The sequence below is a fragment of the Anolis carolinensis genome, chromosome 2 (assembly GCF_035594765.1).
Source record: "Anolis carolinensis isolate JA03-04 chromosome 2, rAnoCar3.1.pri, whole genome shotgun sequence".
Lineage (NCBI taxonomy): Eukaryota > Metazoa > Chordata > Lepidosauria > Squamata > Dactyloidae > Anolis > Anolis carolinensis.
In genome coordinates this window covers 270,651,706-270,663,676 of record NC_085842.1, presented here as the reverse complement: position 1 = coordinate 270,663,676, position 11,971 = coordinate 270,651,706, and the positions used below count along the sequence as shown (strand labels likewise).

Here is an 11,971-nt window from a genome sequence, read left to right as displayed (position 1 = left end):
GGCTGCACAGCTAGGACAAAAGGCTGGGTATCTGGGTATGTTTCTACAACATCCCTACATATATGCTGGCATCATTAAAATGGCACCAATATATCTCTTACAGGATTCTAGCATACAATACTATGTTTGAGGAAAAAACTTTCTAAACAGACATACAAATTGAGAAGATAAACTCCAACAATTTTATTGGGGCCACAGCACCACACTGATCACTGTTACTTTCATAGTAATAGGGTGTCAAATCATAACCAGACCATTGCTCAGATATGAATGGCTTAATCATATCATTATATTAGTTATTCCGAACAGTACTTTTCCAGACTCTGTTATTTACTCTCCATTTTTATTAGGGATCAGAAGCTAACATTTCCCAACCCATATGCTACAGTGGGAGATTCCCTATACATTTCACCAGTTGAATTCACATAGCTGTGACTTTTTAAATCTTTCAGAAGACCAGAAGCTATGAGTGCTGTGTGGATTGGGACCGGAGATCATGTCACATGACTTCGTCACAATCTACACAGCTGTCTTGAGATTTTTGGGCTTCCGGAGCCCAAGACAGCCCCCACCCTCTCCCAAAAAACCCCAGAAAAGCCTTTAAAAAGAAAATAACTTACCCGGCCACCATTACCGTGCTGCTGGAGATCTCCTGGCATGTAGGAAATGACTCACCAGGAGAAGGGGGAGGAAGAAAATTGCTCCTCCCCCTTCTCCTGGCACGTCATTTCTACATGCCATGAGAACTCTGGCAGCATGGTAATGGTGGCCACATAAGTTAATTTCTTTTTTAAAAGCTTTTTGGGGGGGTTTTGTGTCTAGGTGCCCTGCTGGAAGTTTCGTCAGGGCATCTGGACACACACACCACCAGGAAAGCGTAGGTGTTGGGCCAATGTGCAGACTCTAATGTGAGCCCAATCAGGTTTTTAAGCCCAATTGGGTCTGCATGAAAGTCTTGTCCAGAACAGCCCTAAACCACCAAACTTTGTTGTGCAGCTATGGCATATTATCACTATCGTGTTTCCCCAAAAATAAGACAATGTCTTATATTAATTTTTGCTCCCAAAGATGTGCTAGGTCTTATTTTCAGGGGATGTCTTATTTTTACATGAAAAAGAATTCACATTTATTGTTGAACAAAAAAATGAACATTTATTATATACTGTAGTGTACAGTAGTTGTCATCACAAACCAACATAACCAGACAAACTGTGAATCCTATAAAGAATTTCTTGTTACTACCATTATTTCCATGTACAACTGGTATGTACATTTACCAATCCTGCATGCTCTGGTGTTCTGTTCAGTGGGCATGCTTCCAAACAAAAACTTTGCTAGGTCTTACTTTTGGGGGAGGTCTTATATTTAGCAATTCAGCAAAACCTTTACTAGGTCTTATTTTCCGAGGATGTCTTATTTTCAGGGAAACAGGGTATCCCACAAAATGGGTTATTTCCATGTAGTTAGTAGAAAGTGACATACTTCTAATTATATTTTTCCTATGTGGTTCTCCAAATGAATATTATTTCCTCATCTGTTCTACATCAAGGACAATGAGATTCAGATATAGGAATTCATACTTTGAACACGCTATCAATAACCCAGAAAAATAAGTCTAAAATGCAAAAGAAAGACATATCCACACAAACTGTGAACACACGATAGCATCTTTGTTACTATCTTGGTATGTGGATGCCTACCTTAGCACCACAATCCAGGGCAGAGACTGATACAAAGCATCAATTGTGATACTTATCATCTTTGAGGGAAAAGTGATCGATGAGACTGTCACCTGGTAAGAAAGCATTAGTGATTTTCAGCTAGGAAATGACTTTTTTTTTTTTTTGCTACTGAGGTCGTTTGATAATTCTAACACTCTTAAGAGCTATCTCCAGAATTTATCCGAAATCTTATTTAACAATGGGCAGAAGCTTGACTTAGGGAAGAGAAATGCTAGCTTAGAAATCCCACTAGCATTGTTAGTTTGTGTCACCATTAAAGTGTGATGAGAAGCTATATATTTCAGTTCAAAGAAAGCAAAGATTAGCTGAGTATTAGAAAGGCAGGAGCAAAGGACACCATGTTCCAGGATAGCTAACCTTTGACCCCATAACTCCCCTATTATCAGGTTAAGTACAGAACTCATGCAGGAACAGATATAGACCACCATTTGGTAGTATATTTGTGAGCAATCGTGATCATAGAATATTATAGATAAATATTACAGTATGATAACATTTCCCTGCAAAACGCTATCTTGGAAGATCTAGGAAATAACATACAGAAATGTTATTTTCAGCTGGTCCATGTTCTACTCGGGTACAGTAAAATTCAGTGCAACTATTTACAAGTTCAGCTATAGTTTGTAATATCTCTTATTTCAAAACCAGCTGATGAATTAACCTGGAATACTGGAAAATGAATCCAGATATCGTCCAGAAGTCCATAAACTCCTTGAAACGATCTAGTTTACCCTTATATTATTCTGAACTTTAACCAGAATTCAACAGGAATTGTTTCATTTTAAGAAGATGAGGGTTTTTTTTTACTAAAATAACTTGATTTTTTAAAAAGCTGACCTTTGAAGAGCCAAGGACAATCCTTTTTGTGAATAGTCTTATCCAAAATAAATTCCAAATAAATGCATAGAGATGGTTGTCAACTGACCCTTTTTAAATATTTGGCAACAAAAAGAAACATACGTATGTCAAAATTGGTTGTGGTACTATTAGCAAGCGCCTTTAAGAAAGCTCACAAAGAAGCACTAACATCAAACTATCTACATAATTCCTATTGAATTAGAGATATATAGGTAAGTGCTTCCTGGAAGTAAGAATAAGCTCTAAATAAAGCTTGACAGTTTAACCTTTGTTTCTTCTTTATCCACTAAAGCAGAGAAGTAAAAACCAAAAGTAATGCATAGGATACGGAAAACTATCAACATCACAACAATGACCAAATTTATATTTTTGAACAAACTTGGATCCAGATCAAAACACTAGATTGGAAAAAGACAAAAAACTGTGATACTTAAAAATGCATCCAAATGTTAAGTGGCTCTCCTCCATCTCTGAGGTGTAGCTGCCAATGAAGCAGCATTGTGTTTTTCTCTCCCTAGCAATCTGCAGATCTGTACCACTTTTAGGATGCTCAGTGCCTCATTTCTCTTATTTGCAAAATCTATCACTTACTTTGAAAACTTGAAAAACCCAACTTCACTCTAAAAGTCTTGCAGTCCAAGAACATGTAAGCAAATCAAGATATTATAGAGAATGATCTGACAACAGTAAATAAGAAAACCATTGAAATTCATAATCTATTCTCCATAGTTGTTCTTGCGTTTTCATATTATTATCTCCATGGCAATTCTCCAATGTATCTCAACACCTTTCCTGACCCATTGTTTCCTTTCAACAAAAATCTTGTTCAGTGGAGACCCATAGTGGCATTTTCTGGCAGAACCTATGTTTGAATCTTACCCATATTCTCATTAAGGAACAATCTCATAAATATTGAATAGAATATCAGCCAATATCTTTATGTTGACTCCCATAAAATACATGTCCAAGCATAAGTAAAATAATATGCTCATCTGGCCATTGAGCAATGGAAGTTAAATATTTCTCTCTCTAACCTAGATAATCAAATCACATTGGTCATCAGTTAAATTTCACACTGCAAAAATACAATTTTAAAAGTGCATGTGCATCTGCAAATGTAAAAGACTTTTCTAATACAAAATTAATACAAAATGAAAATCACAGAATTATAATACTGTAATACCTCCAACCATACGGAAGCAACCAATGAACATGCTCACAGCATATGGCACAAAAAAGCATTATTACTGTCAAAATTAGTATACGCAGCCAATTCCTTTCTTTAAAATACAGTGGTGTTCATTATACTCAAAACAGTATTTTTGCTTAAATAAACATTAAATAGATATCAGATATTGAAGCTGAGGTATTTTTCCATTGATTGACTTTCACAGGACAATTTAACCCTTTATTCTACTCAAGGTCCTTTCCACACAGGCCCATAACCCATGACAGGTCTGGGGTTTATCTGAGGGGTCCAATACAACCATGCAGCTAAGCCTGAATTAATCTGGATTTGACACTTAGAAAAATCTAGACCTTCATGTAAAATCCAGATCTTTCCAGGTGTAGGCCTGTGGGGATCAACTCCTGGACTGCATTCCATGATCCCGGGGTCAATCCCCATTGCTACCCCAGTTTTTCTCAGAGCTCGAAGGAGCGGGATGGCACCCTCACCTTCCTTCCCAGCCCCCTCCAATAAGTTTTCATGCAAAACGGAGAAGCTGGGAGGCTGGCTGCATGCCCTCCTAGGTCAACCTCTGGTTGACCCAGGAAGGCATGTAGACACCCTTCCTCCAGGAAAAGTGCAGGGTTTGAGGGAGGTGTGGGGACTAAATCCCAGGAGGAACTAGGGTTACATATTCCAATTCCTCCTGCAATTTAGCCTTGTCGAGAAGGGTCCTCAGTCTATCTTCATAATATCAATTGATTCTAAGTATACATCCCAGGAATATACAACTTCTTCCATAAAATAATTTCCTCAAAATCTTCAAATTTGCATTATCTCATAGAGGTATTTTGATATGATCCGGCAGCACAAAATGCAGGGAACTATTTTTTCCTCAAATAGCTAGCACCTGAGCAAAAAAAAAAGTACAGATAGACTGATTTCAATATTGTACAGGAGGTGTCAGAATCACTGTATGTGTATGAATGAAGAGACATATCAGATTTGGAAAATGAAATCTAGATTTGAATTAAAGGAGACTTGACTTTATGTGTTTTCAGATTGATTGAAATCCCTAACTTACCCCATTTTGTGCCTGCTATTTCTGATATAAGTTTGGGTTAAAATAAACTGACCTGGAGAGTTGGTGTAAAAACCTGGAGCTCATACCTGGAGCTGACAGAAACATATATGAGTCTCCAAAATAAAATTGTGAAGGACAGGAACAAATGTAAGACTTTCTGGTGTTGTAAAATCCGTCTGGTTGCAGTCTATAATGTGTTTTGACTTTTTCCCATCACGCCTTGGTAATTTTCATAAATGAGGTTGTAAGTGCTCATTATCTACAGAAGTATATGCATTTAGAAAGGAAAATCTACAGTGCATATGCTGAAGACTGTTGCAAATGAGAGAAACAATCCACTCCCAACAGACAGAGAAGCACTGCAAAGCAGATATTCTCTGCTGTACATTTGGGGGGGGGGGGGGGGTGACAGTTCAAATACTGTTTTTCTAATTACATGAGTCCCAGGACATGGCGTGGAACAAGGCATTGACTTTGAACCCCCTTCCCACACTGAATCATGTTAGGAGAAGGTCTACTATGAGGTTCTCTCCCTTGCATTGTTGTTATTTATGTTCAGGCACTGCACTTTGAGGAGGGATAGGTATTAAAGAAGGAATACTCCTAGACTCTCTGCAGGGTGGGTTGGGACTACCCATGGGCTAAAGGTCTTCCATTCATTTTAGGAGTGTGTGATACAGCCACTCTGCTGGAACTATGTTAAGAAGTACTAGGTATGTTCTGTGCTTAGGTGGGTGAATAGGAGATACGTATATTGTATTTAGTCAGGTCTAGTGCACTATTGAATGTAATGCACACCTCCATTTTGAAAACCCTGAAACCAAAAAAAAAGAAAAGAAAAAAGAATAGGTTGGCCAATGTAATACGCCCCACGATGCAAGCAAGGTCAAGTAAGAGAGGAAGACAACAGAAAGTCCAACAGGTAAGGGGAATGCTCTCCAGCTGCCTGCCTGCCTAGCCTCTCACTTTCTGGGGCCAGCCGCCATCCTTTCCTCCTCCTAAACTTGGGCTCTGTTTTATCCCAGCCTGTACCTGAGCTGTCAGATGAGCCTGAGGTTGGGCCTGTTCAGCCTGTGATTGTACCTGCACCTGACCTATCAGATGAATCTGGGTTGGGGCCTAGGATTCCCATGCAGTCAGAGTTGGATGAAGCTGCTGTTCCTAACTAGCCAGAGTTTGTCCCTGAGGATTCTGAGAGCAAGCATACAATGTTTTCAAGTAGGTAACTTGAACCGCATTCCTTGGGAGAGTCAAGGTCGAACTATCCCTTGGCAAGAAAGGGAGGTTTTGAGACAAAGCAGACAGTTACTAACGAGAAAATGTTTTGAGCAAATTTCCCACGGAAAGAAGCCTTGATTTCAGCTTTAAGAGGAACTGCTTCTGAGGGAGATTTTCAGAGGTGGTAACTTTACTCACCGAGCATGGTTCCTGTTCATGGACTCATGTTTCATGTTTCATAGAATCCTATTTCATGTTCCTGTGGATTTTCATGCCAAGTTCATGTAGCCTTGTATCTTGAGTTTTGTTCCAGTCCATGTTCTTGCTCTTGGGAAATTTTGGATTATCCAGTCATTGTTCCTGAAAGTTTGCAGTTTGGATCCCTTGTTCCAGGTCAAAGATCCTGTTATTTGTTCCAGTTTTGTTCCTGTTACTTGGACTAATTTTGATAGCTTGTTGAAGTTTATTCTTGTGTTTGATTTTCATGGACCCTTGCTTCAAGACTCTCGAGTATCTTGTACCTGATGGACTAAAACCTTGTTTCATTGACTTTGAACTTTGATTTGCTATTGCTTACATATATTATTCTATAAACAACTTGCTTTGCTTATAGTCTGGGGCTCCAGCATGGTTTTGTGGTGTCTCTGCAGTCTAGGGGTACAACAGGTTCTAGTATAGACGGCTTCTTCCCTGGCTCCAATCTTGAGGCCCCAGGGAAGACAAGCAGAGCCAGCTGAGCCTTTGTTCACCCGGCTTGGGATTTTGTTATCACGGCAGCCATGTCCAAAATAACAGCAGCTGCAGCACCTTAAAAGTGCACTGCAGGTAAGGAGGGGAGGCTTATAAAAAAAAACCCCAATTCGAATGCACCGTCAAATCAAATGTACACCCTAATTTTGGAGATGTAATTAGCCAAAAAAAGGTGCACATTTGACTCATGTAAATGCAGTATTCTGCTTTTTGTTGTGTGGGGAAAGAAAAGTGTTTTCTCAATGAACTAAATAAATCCGAAGAGATTCAGGGCACACCTTATTTAGGATCATATTTTTAACAATCTGAAGACAAGACCCGTATGGTGACAAGAATTTTCCACGTTATATTTCAGTTATCTATTTTATATCCCCAACTTCTATAAATTTCTTTAATATCTTTTTAGAACCATCAAAACCAAGGATATAATTACATTTGTTGACAACAGATTCTATGAGCTGATTATCTGATTGTGCATTACTTATTATTTAATTGATTAATTTAGTGTATACCACCTTTCTGCCAAAAAAGTGCTAGGTAATGCATGTCTCTTTATACAGCCAAGCGATCACTGGGGTCAGACATGTCACTACCATTTTTTATATAATAGTGGGAAGAGGAACAAATATATCACACTGAGTGAGTATATGTTCAATATGTGTATAGTAGTGGTTGCAAAGCTATATAGTACATTTAATGTCTCTGGCTAAGGGCTATTGAAATCTTAAACAAAAATGCCCTTTAAAAGTGCTCCAACCAAAGTTAAGTACTTTTCTGTTCCATTGATTTCAATTAGTTAAGCATGATCTTAAATCTGTCCAGCTGAAATCAATGAGACTTATTAACTGGACAGCATCTCATTTATTCTTTTAAGACATCCTATATCAATCCTTTCCAACAGAAGCATTCACAGTAATTTCCCAAATGTTCATACTTGAAAATCTATTTGGCTCAGCAACCAAAATACTCAGAGAGGGAAATAAAAATTCTTTTTCCTAAGACTATCAAGTTAGAAGCACACAAAGAACACTATAATAAGTGTGTGTGTGTGTGTGTGTTTACAATGTATGATATTGTTTCACTTTTTTATGCTTGGCATATTTGAGCAGGTTTAGAAGCAAGATTTATTCAGCTTTATTACAATCCTCAGGAAAAATAACTAAGTGCAACCCTATATCTTTTCTGACATCTTTAATGTGGTTCTTCAGGATTTCAGTTTTTTTGTTCCTAACGCACAGAGAACAGGAAGGATAGGGCTGAAAAATCAATACTACTGAATGAAATGCTCACCCACAAGAAAGTGCAAATCTTTCACAGTTAAGGGCTCAAATTTACAGTCTACACGCAAAGAAAATCACCTTCTAAATGAGTGATAGATTTACCTTGGCAGAAAATGAAAAGACAGGCTCTAAAAATAACTTATTTTAATAACAATCAGGGATATTATGTGGAAAGCTGGAATATGAGGTGAGAGAATCATTTCTCCCAAAATGCCTTTGAAAAAAACCCCACCTTTATAATGTTTGATGTTGTACCGCCAATGATATCCTGCAAGACAGAAAGAGGAAAGAACTGTAATGATGAAACATAACAAAGAAGCAGCCATTGTTACAATTTATGTTTTTCTTGTTACAGTAATATGGTTATTTTAGGCAGTAGATTTTATACTCATGAATTTAAATTGAGAAATAATGGCTGTACCAGGACAATGGGCTTCTCTTTCTATTCATTGTACAGAAAGTACCTGGATTTTCACCACCCATCCACATTGAGGAATTATAGCAGTTTGATGCCCCTTTAAACTCCTTCCTATGGAATAATGGAGTTTGTAGTTTGTTGTGACATCACAGCTCTCGAAAAGCAAGGATAAATATCTCACAAGTCCCAGACTCCCATAGCATTGAGTCATGGCAGTTGTTGTGATGTCAAACTGCAATAATTCTGCAGTGTGGATATATCCTCAGTTTCATCTGTCTTCATCTCCGGAGATGAGCAGTGTTCTCAACCTGAACACCAGTTTAGAGATGGCATGAACATATGGTAAAAGTAATGCATCAAACCTTCAGTGAAAAAAAGGCCTGTATAAGTGGTACGCCTGCCCACTTAGTCATTTTGAAATTTGAGAATCAGTGCTGACTACAAAAACAGGATATTGGAAGGTTGACATCTACAGATAGGGCAGTACCTTTTAGTTTCACAGCAGGAGAATGTGTGACTGACAGGGAGGAAACCAAGCAGGCTGCCATATGTTCCTTATAAGAACTGATTCAATGAATATACATTTTCACATTTGCTGCTACAGTCTAAGAATTTTCAAGTTGAAGATTGCTATAACAAAGAGCATCTGCATTACCTATGGTAATTTACTTCTACCATATGTTTCTTAAGTGACATACTGTTGGTGTAGGAGATGCTGCTATATGTAATAGCGTGTAAACAAAGAGTAGAAGAAATAAAAAAACCAAAAACCTGTCAAACTGAAAAGGAAATAATGGGAAAAGAATTAAAGGCCTATATATTAAATATATAGTTACAAATACCATTAACTATCTACCTGACTGTCATCTGTCTGTCTGTCTGTTTGTCTGTCTATCTAAACATCTATCTGGAAACACAAGATTATCTGTAGGTCAATAACACTTGAGAGTATTGAAGATTATACCATTAGCCAAAATGTGGTCAAAATCTAGACATTACCTCTCATACATTTATATTAATTTTATTATTTTTCAAATGATTGTCCTGAGTTGAATATACAGTAGAGTCTCACTTATCCAAGCCTCGCTTATCCAACGTTCTGGATTATCCAACGCATTTTTGTAGTCAATGTTTTCAATATATCATGATATTTTGGTGCTAAATTCGTAAATACAGTAATTACTACATAGCATTACTGTGTATTGAACTACTTTTTCTGTAAAATTTGTTGTATAACATGATGTTCTGGTGCTTAATTTGTAAAATCATAACCTAATTTGATGTTTAATAGGCTTTTCCTTAATCTCTCCTTATTATACAACATATTCGCTTATCCAACATTCTGTCGGCCCGTTTACGTTGGATAAGCAAGACTCTACTGTATGTGCAATAAGTTTCATTCGGCCCTACTAGATTTTTCTGAAAACAGGATTGACTTTTGACCCAATGTCTCTATGTAAACAAATAATATACAGACAATATGTAAAGGAAATAATATTGTTAGTTGAGTTCACATGAAGATGGCCAATGTTTCTGTTGGTTCAAGACAAGGGAGTTAAAACTTTTTAAAGCGAATCACGAAGAGTAGTTCCGTAACACAAATAATTTAAATAATATGGTTAATTATATATTTTATATAGATTTAATTAAATCAATTTTCTATTTTCATGTGTTTTTTATAATATTTCAAAAACTACTAAAGATAATTACATGGGTAAAAATAAATGAAAGTACATAATCAAATATATAACTGTGTTCAAATTTCAAAAAAAAATGTTGATTAGAATAAGGGATACAGCATTTTGAAATATCACTTTTACACACACACACACTTTAAATTTGCATATCTAAAAATCAAGATCAATAACCTATATATTTATTATCACATTTTTAGAAATTGTATAAAGTACCTTTAATCTGATACCTAATTATTCAAAAAAATTACTCAGGCTGCATTGTAATAGGTGGTTTGCAATTTGCTCTTTTCCACACTCGCATGTTATGAACTCCACTTTGTAGCCCCATTTCTTAATATTGGCTCTGCATCTCTTGGTGCCAGAGCGCAGTCTATTCAGCACCTTCCAAGTCACCCAGTCTTCTGTGTGTCTAGGAAGGAGTTTCCATTCGGCATCAGCTACTGACTGAGGTTCTGGATTGCATGCCTCCACCCTTGTGCAGCAGAGCCTCAACCTAGAGAGCAAGTACTACATGTTTAGCTTCAAGAAGAGAGAGAGCAAGAGAGGAAAGGAAGGGGGGTGGGATTACAGTATGAAGAAAATGATGCTGTTTTGCCTTGTTGTTAAACTGGCCAACACACATTTTGTTGCCTCAAATGTGCTTCATTGCCACAGTGGCTGGATGGAACCAAGCACTGCTTATCTCTGAACATTTTTCCATTTCATTTAGGCTTCTTTAAATCTTTTCCTCACTGAAAGAGCAATATCCTTACTCACCTGAACTCAGTGTCATAATTTTCAGCTGAATGCTAATCTCATGCATTTACAACCATGATTGCCTATGTCATTAGGGTGTGGCGAAATTATGTGATCATGAAGAGATCCAAGTCTCAAGGGAATAGAGGGCCTCGTCAAGTATTATTATTAAGTATTATTAAATTAAGCTGGAAGCAGAACACATAGTAAAAGTGTTTCATTGTGGGCCGAGGCCAAGTGCTTTCATCTCTGGTTTAAGGATAAAAATCACAAGTACCTATTTGCTGATGCACTATGTCTCACTCTTGTCACCAACTATCTGTCAAATACAGTACGAGTCTATTATCCATGGATTCTATATCCACAGTTTCTCTTATCCACACTCCAAAAATGATTTTCCTGATAAATATATATGGGCCTCTATAGATCCTCCAGTGTGATTATATGATACGTTTCCGTTCCAAGAATAGTCAAAATATATGTATGATTTGCTATTATATATGATTCCAGGTATCAACAGGGGGTCTTGGAACAGATCCTCCTCAATGGATGTAAGGCTGAACTGTACTAATATATATATTGGCATGTATAGGAGACACAGAGAGGAAGAAGTAGTCATACTCAAACAATTTATTCATAGTTTTAAATATATTTTGCTGGGATAGAGCTGTCCAATAAGGTGGAAAATACCCTAAAGGCAAAAGTCTGGTCCATTGGAGGTGGATCTTGGAAGCTATGCAGGGTCAGCCCTGGTTAATACTTGAATGGGGGGGGGGAGCACCAATGAATACCAGGTACTGTATGATGCATTTCAAAGGAAAGAACAAGTAAAACTACAACTTGCTCATAAAACACTGTACATTTCTAAAATTAACATAAACATGATTTAGCCAACGATAACATACACGCATTAATGTGGCCATTTGAAAACTGTGCACAGAAATACACTAAGGATCTCATCAGTGCAAGGTGCTGGCCCTGCTTCTCGGCCAGGGCACCGAATAGTCTGGCCCATGGGCCA

The 11,971-nt window shown here is 37.5% G+C and overlaps 1 long non-coding RNA gene across 2 annotated transcripts in view; it reads right to left on the bottom strand.

Annotated features, from left to right (window-relative positions):
• Positions 1-7,959: 7,959 nt before the first annotated feature.
• LOC103279348 (uncharacterized) overlaps positions 7,960-11,971 on the bottom strand; it is a 52,718-nt gene continuing 48,706 nt past the window's right edge. For both annotated transcript variants that reach the window (XR_506720.3, XR_506719.3), the window contains one exon: positions 7,960-8,368. This is a non-coding gene — a long non-coding RNA (uncharacterized LOC103279348). The remainder of the gene's footprint in view (positions 8,369-11,971) is intronic.